General features: G+C 39.3%; 1 long non-coding RNA gene across 2 annotated transcripts in view; it reads right to left on the bottom strand.

Annotated features, from left to right (window-relative positions):
* Window positions 1–2483: 2483 nt before the first annotated feature.
* Window positions 2484–13963, bottom strand: part of LOC126585582 (uncharacterized) — a 47927-nt gene continuing 36447 nt past the window's right edge. The window contains exons 1-2 of one of the 2 annotated variants that reach the window (XR_007610594.1): window positions 4007–4250; window positions 2484–3789 (exon numbers count right to left, since the gene is read on the bottom strand). This is a non-coding gene — a long non-coding RNA (uncharacterized LOC126585582). Of the gene's footprint in view, window positions 3790–4006; window positions 4251–13963 lie in introns of those variants that run through there. The other variant, XR_007610595.1, reaches the window with a different exon arrangement.

Here is a 13963-nt window from a genome sequence, read left to right on the forward strand (position 1 = left end):
AAAGATATAGAGATGGGAAAAAGGATTTACACATGGTCTTTATAGATTTGGAAAAAGCGTATGATAGGGTCCCAAGAGACATTCTTTGGAGGATTTTAGAGAAGAAAGGAGTACGAGTAGCATATATCCAAGCTATAAAGGATATGTATGAAGGAGCAAAGACTGCCGTAAGAACTCATGAAGGACAAACCGAAAGCTTTCCCATAACTGTAGGATTACATCAAGGCTCATCCTTAAGTCATTACCTTTTTGCGTTGGTAATGGATGAGTTAACAGGACATATTCAAGATGATATTCCTTGGTGTATGCTTTTCGCAGACGATATAATGTTGATAGATGAAACTCAGGAAGGGGTAAATGCAAAGCTTAACCTTTGGAGAGAAGTGTTGGAATCTAAAGGTCTTCGCCTAAGCCGATCAAAGACAGAATATATGGAGTGCAAGTTCAGTGCAAATGGAGGCCAAAACGAGTTAGGGGTGAGGATCGGAGATCAAGAAATACCAAAGAGCGACCGTTTTCGTTACCTAGGATCTATCTTGCAAAAGAACGGAGAATTAGATGGAGATCTCAACCATAGAATACAAGCTGGATGGATGAAGTGGAAGAGTGCATCCGGCGTGTTGTGTGACCGCCGTATGCCACTGAAGCTCAAGGGAAAATTTTATAGGACGGCAATAAGGCCGGCGATGCTGTATGGCACAGAATGTTGGGCGGTGAAACATCAACACGTACACAAAATGGGTGTAGCGGAGATGAGGATGCTTCGTTGGATGTGTGGGCACACGAGAAAGGATAAGATTAGGAATGAGGATATCCGGGGTAAAGTAGGAGTAGCCGAAATTGAAGGAAAGATGAGAGAAAATCGGTTACGGTGGTTTGGACATGTGCAAAGAAGGCCTACTGACGCTCCGATTAGAAGATGCGACTATGGGACAGAGGTTCAGGGCCGAAGGGGTAGAGGAAGACCTAGGAAAACTTTGGAAGAGACTCTAAGAAAAGACTTAGAGTACTTGGATCTAACGAAGGACATGACACAGGATCGAGCACAATGGCGTTCTAAGATTCATATAGCCGATCCCAGTCAGTGACTTGGATTTTCCAAGTCTCCAACCAAGAAGTTTTCCTCACTCGGGAAATTAAGGGAACACTACCCCAACCTACATGCTCCACTCAGAAAGCTTCAACATACAAGCTTCAACAAAAGAAAATTCAAAGAACTTAGCGAAGAAGGCTTTGGTGTATTTAACACAATACGTTGAAATGAAGGAAAGCTTATTTATTGATATCCCCGATAAGCTACAAATATGTACATATACATGAGTCAAAATAAACACACAAGAGGGAGCCTTCACAAAGGTTGCTTAGGAGAAGTCTCAGCAGTCGGTAGAGCCCCAGAAAGAGAAGGCACCGGAGGGGGATCATTTGGAGCCTCAGTACTGGACAGAACCCTAGAAGGAGGAGGCATCAGAGGTTGATCATTTGGAGCTTCATTACGCGGTACAGCCCCAGAAGACGAAGGCAATAAATGCCTTTGGAACAAACCCACAAATCTCTGATGATCAAGTAAAACCTGACCATCAGTTTCCTTCATCTGGTCAAGCTTCCTCTTCATGTTTGTAGCATAGTCATGTGCGAGCCGGTGCAACTGTTTATTCTCATGCTTGAGCCCTCTAATCTCCTGTTTGAGACTCATCACTTCAGCCGCCAATGATTCAACTTGGCGGGTTCGAGCAAATAGGCGTTGGGCCATATTAGACACAGAACCTGCACACTGAACACTGAGAGCCAGCGAATCCTTAACAGCTAACTCATCAGACCGTTTGGAAAGTAGTCTGTTATCTTTGGGAGTGAGAAGGTTCCTGGCCACCACCGCAGCGGTCATATCATTCTTCATCACGGAATCCCCAACGGTAAGAGGACCAGTTGGGGAGACGAAGGATGGGCGCCATATGTTGTCTGGAGAAGGCGGGGCTGCCTCTTCAACAAGGTTCAAGTCAAAACGACGGTCGGAGGGGCCAGACATTTTCAAAGGTGTTGAAGAGAGAAGAGGTCGGACAAATCAAGATCTTAGAAGTGCAAGAATGAAGCTTCTACTGGTGGAGATTCAAGTGTGCTTTGGAACTTAATGCCAGCCTCTATAAAAATCTGCACTCGACGGAGCTTCAGAAATCAAAGAGGCGCCTGCTCAGAAATCGAAGAGGCGTTTGCTTTCTCAAAAGTTGGGCTGCTTAGAGATCACGAGGGTTGATCTCAGAAATCGAAGAGCCGTTTGCTTTCTCAAAAGTTGGGCTGCTCAAAGACCACGAAGGCCGATCTCAGAAATCGAAGAGGCGCTCGCTTTCTCAAAAGCTGGGCTCCCTAGAGACCACGAGGGCCGATCTCAGAAATCGAAGAGGCACCTACTTTTCCAGCCTTGTCAGCACCTGTCACACGCACACTCAGCTTTGCGGAAATTATGGGCATTCTGTCAAAGACTTCTGGGGAAGTAGAAAACACATGAATCTTACTGTTCAATCACCCACTTCCCACACGCAACAATAGCTCATGGGTACCACAGATAACTTTGCCAAAGTTCTCTGCCAAAGTTGAGCACGTGAAGCTTGCAGCTCCCACTACATCGCTCTGACCAAGAAGGGTAAAAGAATAGCAAAGAAACAGCACTAACAAAGTTTAGACCCATAAATTTTGAAGGTCTAGCTACCATATTATTACCCACAAGGGTAAAGGAACAGTACCACTGCTGGATAATTGGAAAGTCCATGTATGTCAACCTCTGTGCTTCGTGGCAAGGTAGACTAGCAAACATGCCCAACCTTTACTCACATTCGAGAAAACACTCCCAATAAGATTGCTTGCTCCAAAATCGAAGAGGCACCGTCCTCCGAATCTAAAGAGCCAGACTCCCAACATGACTACTTTCTTAAAAATCGAAGAGAGGGTAAAGGAACAGTACCATTGCTGGATAATTGGAAAGTCCCTGTGTGTCAACCTCTGTGCTTCGTGGCAAGGTAGACTAGCAAACATGCCCAACCTTTACTCACATTCGAGAAAACACTCCCAACAAGATTGCTTGCTCCAAAATCGAAGAGGCACCGCCCTCCGAATCTCGAGAGCCACTCTCCCAACATGATTACTTTCTCAAAAATCGAAGAGACACTGCTCCCCGAATCTCGAGAGCCAGACCCCCAGCATGATTGCTTTCTCAAAAATCGGTGAGGCACCGTTCTCCGAATCAATCGAAGAGGCGCTCGCTTTCTCAAAAGCTGGGCTGCTCAGAGACCACGAGGGCCGATCTCAGAAATCGAAGAGGCACCTACTTTTCTAGCCTTGTCAGCACCTGTCACAAGCACACTCAGCTTTGCAGAAATTATGGGCATTCTGTCGAAGACTTCTGGTGAAGTAGAAAGCACATGAATCTTACTGTTCAATCACCCACTTCCCACACGCAACAATAACTCATGGGTACCACAGATCACTTTGCCAAAGTTCTCTGCCAAAGTTGAGCACGTGAAGCTTGCAGCTCCCACTACATCGCTCTGACCAAGAAAGGTAAAAGAATAGCAAAGAAACAGCACTAACAAAGTTTAGACACATAAATTTTGAAGGTCTAGCTACCATATTATTACCCACAAGGGTAAAGGAACAGTACCACTGCTGGATAATTGGAAAGTCCCTGTGTGTCAACCTCTGTGCTTCGTGGCAAGGTAGACTAGCAAACATGCCCAACCTTTACTCACATTCGAGAAAACAGTCCCAACAAGATTGCTTGCTCCAAAATCGAAGAGGCACCTTCCTCCAAATCTCGAGAGCCAGACTCCCAACATGACTACTTTCTCAAAATCGAAGATAGGGTAAAGGAACAGTACCATTGCTGGATAATTGGAAAGTCCCTGTGTGTCAACCTTTGTGCTTCGTGGCAAGGTAGACTAGCAAACATGTCCAACCTTTACTCACATTCGAGACAACACTCCCAACAAGATTGCTTGCTCCAAAATCGAAGAGGCACCGCCTTCCGAATCTCGAGAGCCAGACTCCCAACATGATTACTTCCTCAAAAATCGAAGAGACACTGCTCTCCGAATCTCGAGAGTCAGACCCCCAGCATGATTGCTTTCTCAAAAATCGAAGAGGCATCGTTCTCCGAATCTCGAGAGCCAGATACCACAGACCACTTTTTCAAAGTGCTCTGACAGAGTTAAAACATGTGAAACTGGCAGCTCCCACTACCGTGCTATGACCAAGCAGGGTAAAGAAATAGCATTACTACTTGTTGTTAGGGAGACTCCTATATATGTCGACCTCCATCCCCAACGGACAGGCAGACCTGCAAAAATGCTCAACCCTTCATCATATCTGAGAGGGCACTCCCAACAAAGCCTTTCGAAATATTCAGCTTTCTTTCCCCCCGATAATACCTCTGCAAACAAGCTATACTAGAGCAAGAATATCTCATATCATCAGGGTTAAAAGCAAGAGTATCCCATATCATGCTTTTTCCCTGTTTTTTCTTTTGGCCTTGTTTTTACCTGCAAGACAAGGAGAAAGAGAGCAATCAGTCAGCACTTGGAATCAAGCTTCCAGCCAGGAACTGACTGCCTGGAACCCCTTACCTGATTACTTACCTGGCATTGCTCTCAAGTACTCATCTTCATCATCTTATGTTTCCAGGGAAGATTCCGCATCTGCTTGAGGAACAGATAGGGCAAGTGCGAAGGATACAAGGAAGCATGTGGAGATAAGCGTAACAGCACACGTGCCGATACATCCATTACTCTGTCAAAAGCAAAAGTATCCCATATCAGCAGGGTGGAACGTACTCTAGATTTGATGGACTTGTTTTGACCCTCAAATTCTTCAGTCGACCTTATACTCTGGAGGAAACCAGAAAACCCTCCAGCTCAGTTCAAGAATAAGCCTGTGGAAAGTTACTTCTTCAAAAGCAAAAGTATCTCATATCATCTCTTCTCATTTTTCTTCTCTTTATCCTTCATGCTGCTGCAAGATGGGGAGAAGGTGAACAATCAGTCGGAGCTCTGATTGCTTACCTTGTCTGTCACCTCTTTCAGCAGACCCCCTAGCTCGGCGACTTGGGGGACTCCTACTACATGGTTTGTATCGCGCTTGACCAAGCCTGAAACTACAAGTAAGCTTCAAGTGAAATTGATACATTACCTTGTGCATCTCCACCAGTTAAAGATACCACCTCTGGATGGAGGAAGAGTACTTCCAGAGAAGATGCCACATCTACCTATGAGACAGATAAGGCAAGTCAAGACGACACCACACTCCGATACTTAGAAGTTTCGTGATTACGAGATCATTCTCCCACAATATTTCCTAATGTCATTTGTACTAAATCATTCACTCGTACTCACTAAAGGAGAGCTTGAACCTATGTACTTGTGTAAACCCTTCACAATTAATGAGAACTCTTCTATTCCGTGGACGTAGCCAATCTGGGGGAACCACGTACATCTTGTGTTTGCTTTCCTATCTCTATCCATTTATATACTTATCCACACTAATGACCGGAGCAATCTAGCGAAGATCACAAAAAGCGACCGTTTTCGTTACCTAGGATCTATCTTGCAAGAGAACGGAGAATTAGATGGAGATCTCAACCATAGAATACGAGCTGGATGGAAAGAGTGCATCCGGCGTGTTGTGTGACCGTCGTAGGCCACTGAAGCTCAAGGGAAAATTTTATAGGACGGCAATAAGGCCAGCGATGTTGTATGGCAGAGAATGTTGGGTGGGGAAGCATCAACACGTACACAAAATGGGTGTAGCGGAGATGAGGATGCTTCGTGGGATGTGTGGGCACACGAGAAAGGATAAGATTGGGAATGAGGATATCCGAGGTAAAGTAGGAGTAGCCGAAATTGTAGGAAAGATGAGAGAAAATCGGCTCTGGTGATTTGGACATGTGCAAAGAAGGCCGACTGACGCTCCGGTTCGAAGATGTGACTACGGGACAGAGGTTCAGGGCCGAAGGGGTAGAGGAAGACCTAGGAAAACTTTGGAAGAGACTCTAAGAAAAGACTTAGAGTACTTGGATCTAATGGAGGGCATGACACAAAACCGAGCGCAATGGCGTTCTAGGATTCATATAGCCGACCCCACTTAGTGGGAAAAGGCTTTGTTGTTGTTGTTGTTGTTGTTGTTGTTCTTGATTCATAACATTTTTCGGTCAATTGTCTTGCCCAGATTCAAGAATATATCTTCTTTTCCTCCCTTTCTTTTGATTTGGTTTTGTAGTCGGCAAGAAACTTCTTCAATTCGTGCACTGAATAAGATGTGTTGAGGGAAATCTGGTTGAATGTAAAATGTTCTTGCACCCGATGCTCGGGTCCAAATTGTTCTTGTTCTGTGAAGTTCAGTTTATGTGGCCAAGGAATCAAAATCCAGATATCTAGAAGAAAACCGCTTCTCTTATGAGCTGTTTGATAACCATTTTGTTATTGGTTTCCCAGTTGATAAATCCCACAACATTTAGTTACTGGATTACAATTTCAAAGCTTTTTCTTCAGCTTTAGGGAGCCTACCAGATGATGCTCCTAATGAATCGGAACTGCGTTTATCAGGGGCAAAGTATCTCAAATTCAGTTTTTTGGAGGGTTAAGTGAGATTCGCGTTGAGTTTCAGGGGGTATTTTCAATAAACAAAAGCTTTAATGAAATGCGCATGTTGTTAAAGCAGGTTCATGGTTTATACATAACACACCAGCAGCTCCTGCTGCTATTGCCATTGGAGCTGTAACTGCACTCAGTCCAGATGAGCACATGACCGGAATCTTGACTGCTTGGGATATCGAATATGCTGCTGCTAATGTTGGTGTTGCCTAAAATATGAAATATCGTCATCAAATTTGTTTGTTGAAATAAAACATGCATCTATGTTCACTTGCTTCTTCTGACCTGATCTGGGAGGCTTAGTGTAGGAGGTACTGTGACTGATAAGGTCACAGATGGAAGAATCCTCTTGGTCTCCTTTGTTAGATTCAATATCTGCAAAGGAATTCAACAGAATACAAAAAGAGAATCCGATTGGTATTCGTGCTCAGTATATTTTTCGTTTTACCTTGAGAGCTCTGCGTTCATGAAAGTCCCTGAGGACTGATTCCTTGGTAGCTGATAGGAGTGCTTTTGTGCTTAAAGTGGCTCTTTTTTTCATAGCCAAACATGGCCTTGAAGGCAGAGAGTTACCCAGAAGAGGGTTGTGGGTAGGTCTCAAACGGGAGAGAGAGGACGGTGAGGTTTGTAGGCAGACTGAAGCCTGCATCTCTACTCCAGCCGTAGGTTTTCAGGGTTAGAAGTTGGAGGGAGAGAGATAAGAGAGCTTTGGCAGTGGCAGCTAAAATGTTTCAGAAGAAGATAATTTGGCTGCCACCTGAACATAAATACTACGATATGTAATTTGTTATACTTATTTTAGGGATTGTATTGGCACAAAGGTACTACTAATGAACAAAAACTTGGGTCCGACTTCAATGCTATGAAACACTAAGTGCTACGATTTTAGTTGTTAGATTTGATTTTCACAACTGTTATAGATATTTCAGTGCTACGTACCATTGAAGATAATTCTTAAAAATCTTTTCTTTCAAGTCTGATTTCTTCTTTTGAAACATTTCGGACCAATCACGTGCAAATATAACTAGATAAAGTAACTATACAAGTAAACTCAAGAGTTGTAAACCCAAACTTAAGCCCTCCCAAACTCATGAAGATCAAAATCCCCTCCCAAGATAACCTTGGAATTCCAGAGATTTTTCAGTATGATTGGAACACGGGGCGGGTACGTCACATATCATTATATAATCTGGAGGGATGTTTTTTTTCTATTGTCTCTCAAATTGTACAATGACATGTAACGTATCATCCCGTGTTTACGTCTTACCGAAAAATCTCTCCAAGACTTCTATCCACTCTTGTAACACTCACCCCAGAGATATGTCATCTCATGCATATGATGCACTCAGCTAATTCTAGAGTCGGACCAAAAGCAACCTCCACGGCACCACCATATCCATGTATATATCACTTACTCATTCGTCACTAATTCTCTATAGTCTTGGTTGTCTAAAAGAAGGGGGACAGCCTACAAAGCTCATATGGGAAATATAAGTAGGAAAGGTCATGGGAGCCGAAGGATTATTTGTCTTGTTTGTACATGTCTTCTTCAATGTGAAAGATTGATCAGATGAAAAGGATCGAGATCATACAGTTATCCAAAATTCAAAACATGCATGCGAAGCAATGATACTATCGGTAGGGGAATTCTAATTTGCCCTTGGTAGATTCCTTGCGTTCCAAACTAGAAGGAGGCAAGCGGCTTGAAGTTCAAGGAGTCGACAGTGTTTAATCTTACGTTCGAAATCTTGTGTTTAATCTTCCCTCTATAATATAAGGAAAATTCTAACATGCAACAATGTTACTCGAGTGACGTCTCATACCAATAATAACAATCAATAATGAAAATATGCGTGGATGGATGAGGTGGCACCGCCATCCGCAGTCAAGAATTTCTCCATTAATAGGGGCAATGCCATTAGATTTGTACAATCCAAAGTAATTTGCTGAATTAAATTGCAGAAAATTCAGAATTTGTGAAGACCAAAAAAAGTTAACTGATGATTAACTCTCTACATAACCAACATAATAAGCATATTAATTAGCAACTTGATCTGTCAATTATACCCTTCTTGAAGCAGTACAGAGAAAACCAAGTACGTAAAAAGAGAGTCGGAAGACGAAAACAGAGACACCAAAAGCCTCTCAAAAATGGCATCCGCAAAACAAGTAGAAGAAACAGAAGCTGAGCAGCAAAACCACCACCTCAAACGCCGCCACGATCTTGAAAACCACATCATCGTAAAAAGAAAGCTGCAGATTCAGCGGCCGGAACTTAAAGGCAGACCCCAAATACTTCCACCTCAAACTCCACGACTCTTTCTTCATCCTCTTAAAGAACAACCACCTCTTCTTTCCCCCACCCACTGTCTTCTGCTCACTTTCTCTCTCTAGTTTTCCCATCTCTCTCTCTCTCTCTCTCTCTCTCGATTTCAGCCCGTTTGGTTTATGGGATTGGGGGATGTGGTGGTTTTATCTGGGGTGGGGAAAGAAGAGGTTTCTTAGGAGGCAAGTACGCTAGAATGTAGGGAGATTGAGGGGATTTTGGCGGCGGGTTAAGGTGTTTTGGGAATTTTGTGGGGACCAAACCGCTCCGCGTTTAGATGGAGTCAATGGGTTGTATGGGCGCCTCTAGAAGAAAATTATACAATCAGACCAATCCCAGGAATCATCTTCCTTCGTTCCACTCCATGGAATTATATATAGACTCATATCATAAGCTGTTTCTTGGTGTCTTATTCCCCTTTTTTCTTTAATAAAATTGTAAAAATATGAAAAATACTAACAAAAATAAACGATACCTTCTATTTCTCGGATTTGTTAGCTAAAAACAACTTAGATAACACGAATACATCGTTACATAACATCATGTCGACGAAATGAAGACATATAAACATAAACTTACGCATGTATTTATTTCATTGACACACAAGGTCATCATAGTAGTATCGTACATGTGTCATATAAGTCTTTCTCCCTTTCTAAAAATTGCTAGAGCATCACAATTTTTTCTCGCATTACTATTTTGTTGATTTCGTGAATGAAGAAAAAGAAACAAACGATAGATAAGTAATGACCGTGTTAACAGAGATGAAACAAACATGATTGGGTACGGAAAATTTGAGTGCATAAATAAAAATTGGCAAATTCTGGATTTAGTAAAGTGTCTAAAAAAGGTGTGATCTACTTTTTGCATCCAAGTTTGAATTTTCCTTTATATAATTTAGGTAAATTTATATCATTTGTCAAAAGAGAAAATGCAATTGAAGAATAATTTCTGTCAATTCATTTAATTCAAAATTTTTGATGGCGATATTTTATGGGAAAGGAAGAGAAAAGCAGATAGAATGTTGTACGTACACAGTTGACAATTACATGCATGCAACTCCATTCTGTTCGTTCTAAAGTAATTGGGAAACGAATTACTTGGACGACACATGCATGTGGTAGCTATCTATAGTTCATATCATTCTCTTGGGATCTCACCGAAAGTGAAAAAGCAAGGGAACTTCACAACCATGGTACCTCAAATTCCTTTCTAGGTTTTTTTTGGCGTGTGATCTGATTCTTATTTCGCTTTAATTTTTTTTAAACCTAATCGATAGCATGATTCCATTGATTTCTCATAAAACAAATCCATTGATTCTTATTTCGCTTTATTCTTTAATTAAACTAAACACAAAGATATCTTTCAGACAAATTAAAATACTTAAATTCGAGATTTGTTGTAAATTAATTCAATAGTTAGCCAGTCGTAAATTAATTCAATAGTTAGCCAGTCGAGGAGATCAGCAACACAGTGACTAGCAAGCGGTAATTAGTTTATATATTATTTAGATGCTCTAATTTAAACAAATGAACAATTTGGTCCAAAGTACGTATAAAAGTGTAGGTCATGCATGCGTACACCTGTATACGAGTTGCTCGCTCTGTTTTGCCGACAGTTTCAACAACAAAAGAAGTTCAAGCATGCGCACGCCTGCAATTCATTTTATATTTTTGAATTATTCGTTCTGTTTCCACAATATAGGTAGCTCCACATATACATTTCATTTGCCTTTGCCGGCTTTGGTTTTGGTCTTCCTGCAGTGCCTAAGACACCAAATCATCATCCATGCCATGTGTTTTTCTACATTAAGTTATTAATTAAGAGTTTATTGAATTTGATCATTTTCATTTACACTTCATTCTGTATACTTGCTTTTCAAGGCACAAAAGCTACTAGCTATCTTTTTGTTGTTCAATATATGTTTTTCCACCATTTTATAGATGATTTATATATAATGTTGTTCTATATACATAAAGTCTTTTGTTTCTTGATATTCTAATTACGCGGATCTATAGATAGAAAGATTGACACTTGAATGCAAATTGATGAATACTTATATCGTTGTATCATAAAAAAAAAATCTAAAAAAAAGAAAGTGATTTGTCAATCAGTATTATAATCTAATAATATTCTTTTCACTTGTAACTGAGACATCGTTTAAAGTTTGAATTTTGTAAATGACAAGTTTGATATTAATTTATTCTCACACCTCTTATTTTAAATATATCGTAATATCAAAAAGTAAAATAAAAGTAATTCTAATGGTGATATTTGGGCGCATATATGGTTAATTTAAAATTTAGAAGATGTTAGAAAATTTTGACTTCAACCATGCTCCTTGTAATGCTTCTAAACTAGAGATCACGATTGAAGTACAATTTTATAAGGAGCATCTTAATTAACTGTTTCTATACAGTGATATTGGGCGAGGGTTTTTGAGCTAAGACACAATTATTTGGATAAAGCACAATTTGATATTGAGGAAGTAAATGAAATTAACACACCCACAACTTTAAGGAAGTAAATGAAATGAATAAATGTCTTAATTTGGATGCGATGGGTTAACTGACAAGTAAGAGCATGTCGATTTAGCGGTGAGGTTAGGGATTATGGGAGGTATGTCTCCCAAGACTAGGGATGGACAAATACCCATTGGTTATGGGTAACCGCGGTTACCTTTCCATTTAAATTAAACGGTTATGGTTATGGGTAACCGTTTAGATAAATAAACGGTTATGGGTATAATCGTTTACTCGCGAAATTTAAATGGGCGGTTATGGGTATTAACCTCGGTTATAAACGGGTAACCGTTTACCCATTTATTTTATATATGTAAAACTAACACAAACCATGTTCTCGATTCAATAATACTTAGCACCCAATAAATTAGCAAGGAATTCATCGGTCATTCTCTTAATAACACAACTACAGGAATGATGACTCTCATCATCATGTAATTCGTCAAATTAATTTAAATTCCTTACGGGTAACCGTGAAATTGACAGAAATGCTTTGACAGAAATGTCTTCTAAACAATTTTTGTAACCCAATAATACTTAGCAAATATGATATTTACCTTCATTGGTAACAGTTAAAAATATCGTCCGTAAACTATTGTTTCAATTATTGGAATGATATAAGGACTTAAAAAATTAAAATACAGAAATGTATGATGAATGTACTTATAACGGTGTTTAATTGTCAAAAAATAAAATTATGACAATTTTTTTTTAATTTTCAAGTTGTTAAAAAACATGTAGACGAGTGAAAAGGGTGAAAAGGGGGTAATGGTAAAAAAAAATAAAATAAACGGGTTAAAAAGGGTAAATGGGTAAACGGGTATTAAACGGTTACGGTTAAATGGATATGCGATTATGGGTATGGTTAACCATTTATAAACGGTTATGGGTATGGGTATAACCGTTTAGGCAATTACCCAACAAGTAAACGGTTATGCGGATATGAGCATATACGGTTATGGGTAAATAACCGCGGTTACCCGCCCACCATAACCGTTGCCCATCCCTACCCAAGACGACACTATTCATTTTCTGAGAAAAAAATGACGCTATTAATCATACCACCATTTCCATATTTTTGTTGTTGTTCTAATGATGAGGGGGAAGAGGATAAAGAATCGATCAAGTATGAATTTTGTAGAAATGAAGAAATTTGGGGTGTGGAAACAAAAGGATTAATTGGGTATTGAGAGCGAAAAGAAGGTGGGAGGCTTTGGATTGTTTTAGAAACACAAAATTTCACGTATATTACACCCGCACATATGAATTGGCATTTGTGTTTTCACAAAGTTTGGTTTATAGGGTGTTTCAATTTAGATATCTTAATGTGAGGTTTAGCCTACTTCTCACATTTTTAGTGTAGATACTAACGTTTGTTAAAAAAAAAAAAATTAGGTATCTTAATTGAGGCATGTTAGGCAACAAACTAATAGTAAAAAGTTATAATAATTTTTTTGCAACGATTATATGTGGAAGACCTAAAAAACAAATGGTTTAGATAATTAAAATACATTACGAAATGGAGCATACAAAAGTATCTCTCTTCTTTTGGATGGATTACAAGGATATTAAGAATTTGTATTATATATGTTCGAATGTATTACTAAAAGAGCTTATTTGAAGAATCCATCGATTGAATAGCTCTCTCTATATAAAAAGATTAATGCTAAGGAGACTAACTATTTAGATTAAATTTTGTAAATCATATGATTTAGTTTGTTGATTATTAGATTATTACTTAAGTGTTGATTAATGTGCTTATAGTGACACATCACATGATAAGCAAATTTGGTTTAAAAAGTTAGTCTACGTAGTATTATTCTATGGACTCGTTTGGATGTGCTTTTAAAATAACCGAAAACGCTTAGAAAAAAATATTTTTGGATTCCAAAAGCATTTTAAGTGTTTTATACAAGAAGTACCAGTTATGTGCTTCTTTCAAGAAACACTTTAAGTGATTTTCCATGATTTATTAACATTTTTACTAAAGATTGTTTCCAAAAAATATTTTCATCAAAATTGCTTTCAATCATTTTAAAAGTATATCAAAACGAGCTCTATATAAATATAGGAAAATGTCAGGGAGACTATTTTTTAGAACATATTTTGTAAATCAAATGATGTAGTAGTTGATGGTTGAATTTCATTTGTAATGATTTAAGGAATGAATTCAACTATCAACCGCCACATCATTATCTATAAATATGGTCTCTCTAATATAATCCATAAATGTATATGTCCAAAAATCCATTACTAAAAGAGCATTTAACGCCATCAATCACCGATAAGTGTAAAATTACGTACAACGGGGCTTATGAGCCTTATAATAGAATTCATTTACAAGACATGAGCCACTTAATACTACGATGTAGTGATATTCATCTTCACTTGTAAGTGAGAGGTTTTAGGTTCGATTATCGCCAAAAACGAATTTGAACCACATTATTGTTAGCCTATTGTGAGACTAAATTGACATCCTCAAT

Source organism: Malus sylvestris, chromosome 10, assembly GCF_916048215.2.
Source record: "Malus sylvestris chromosome 10, drMalSylv7.2, whole genome shotgun sequence".
Lineage (NCBI taxonomy): Eukaryota > Viridiplantae > Streptophyta > Magnoliopsida > Rosales > Rosaceae > Malus > Malus sylvestris.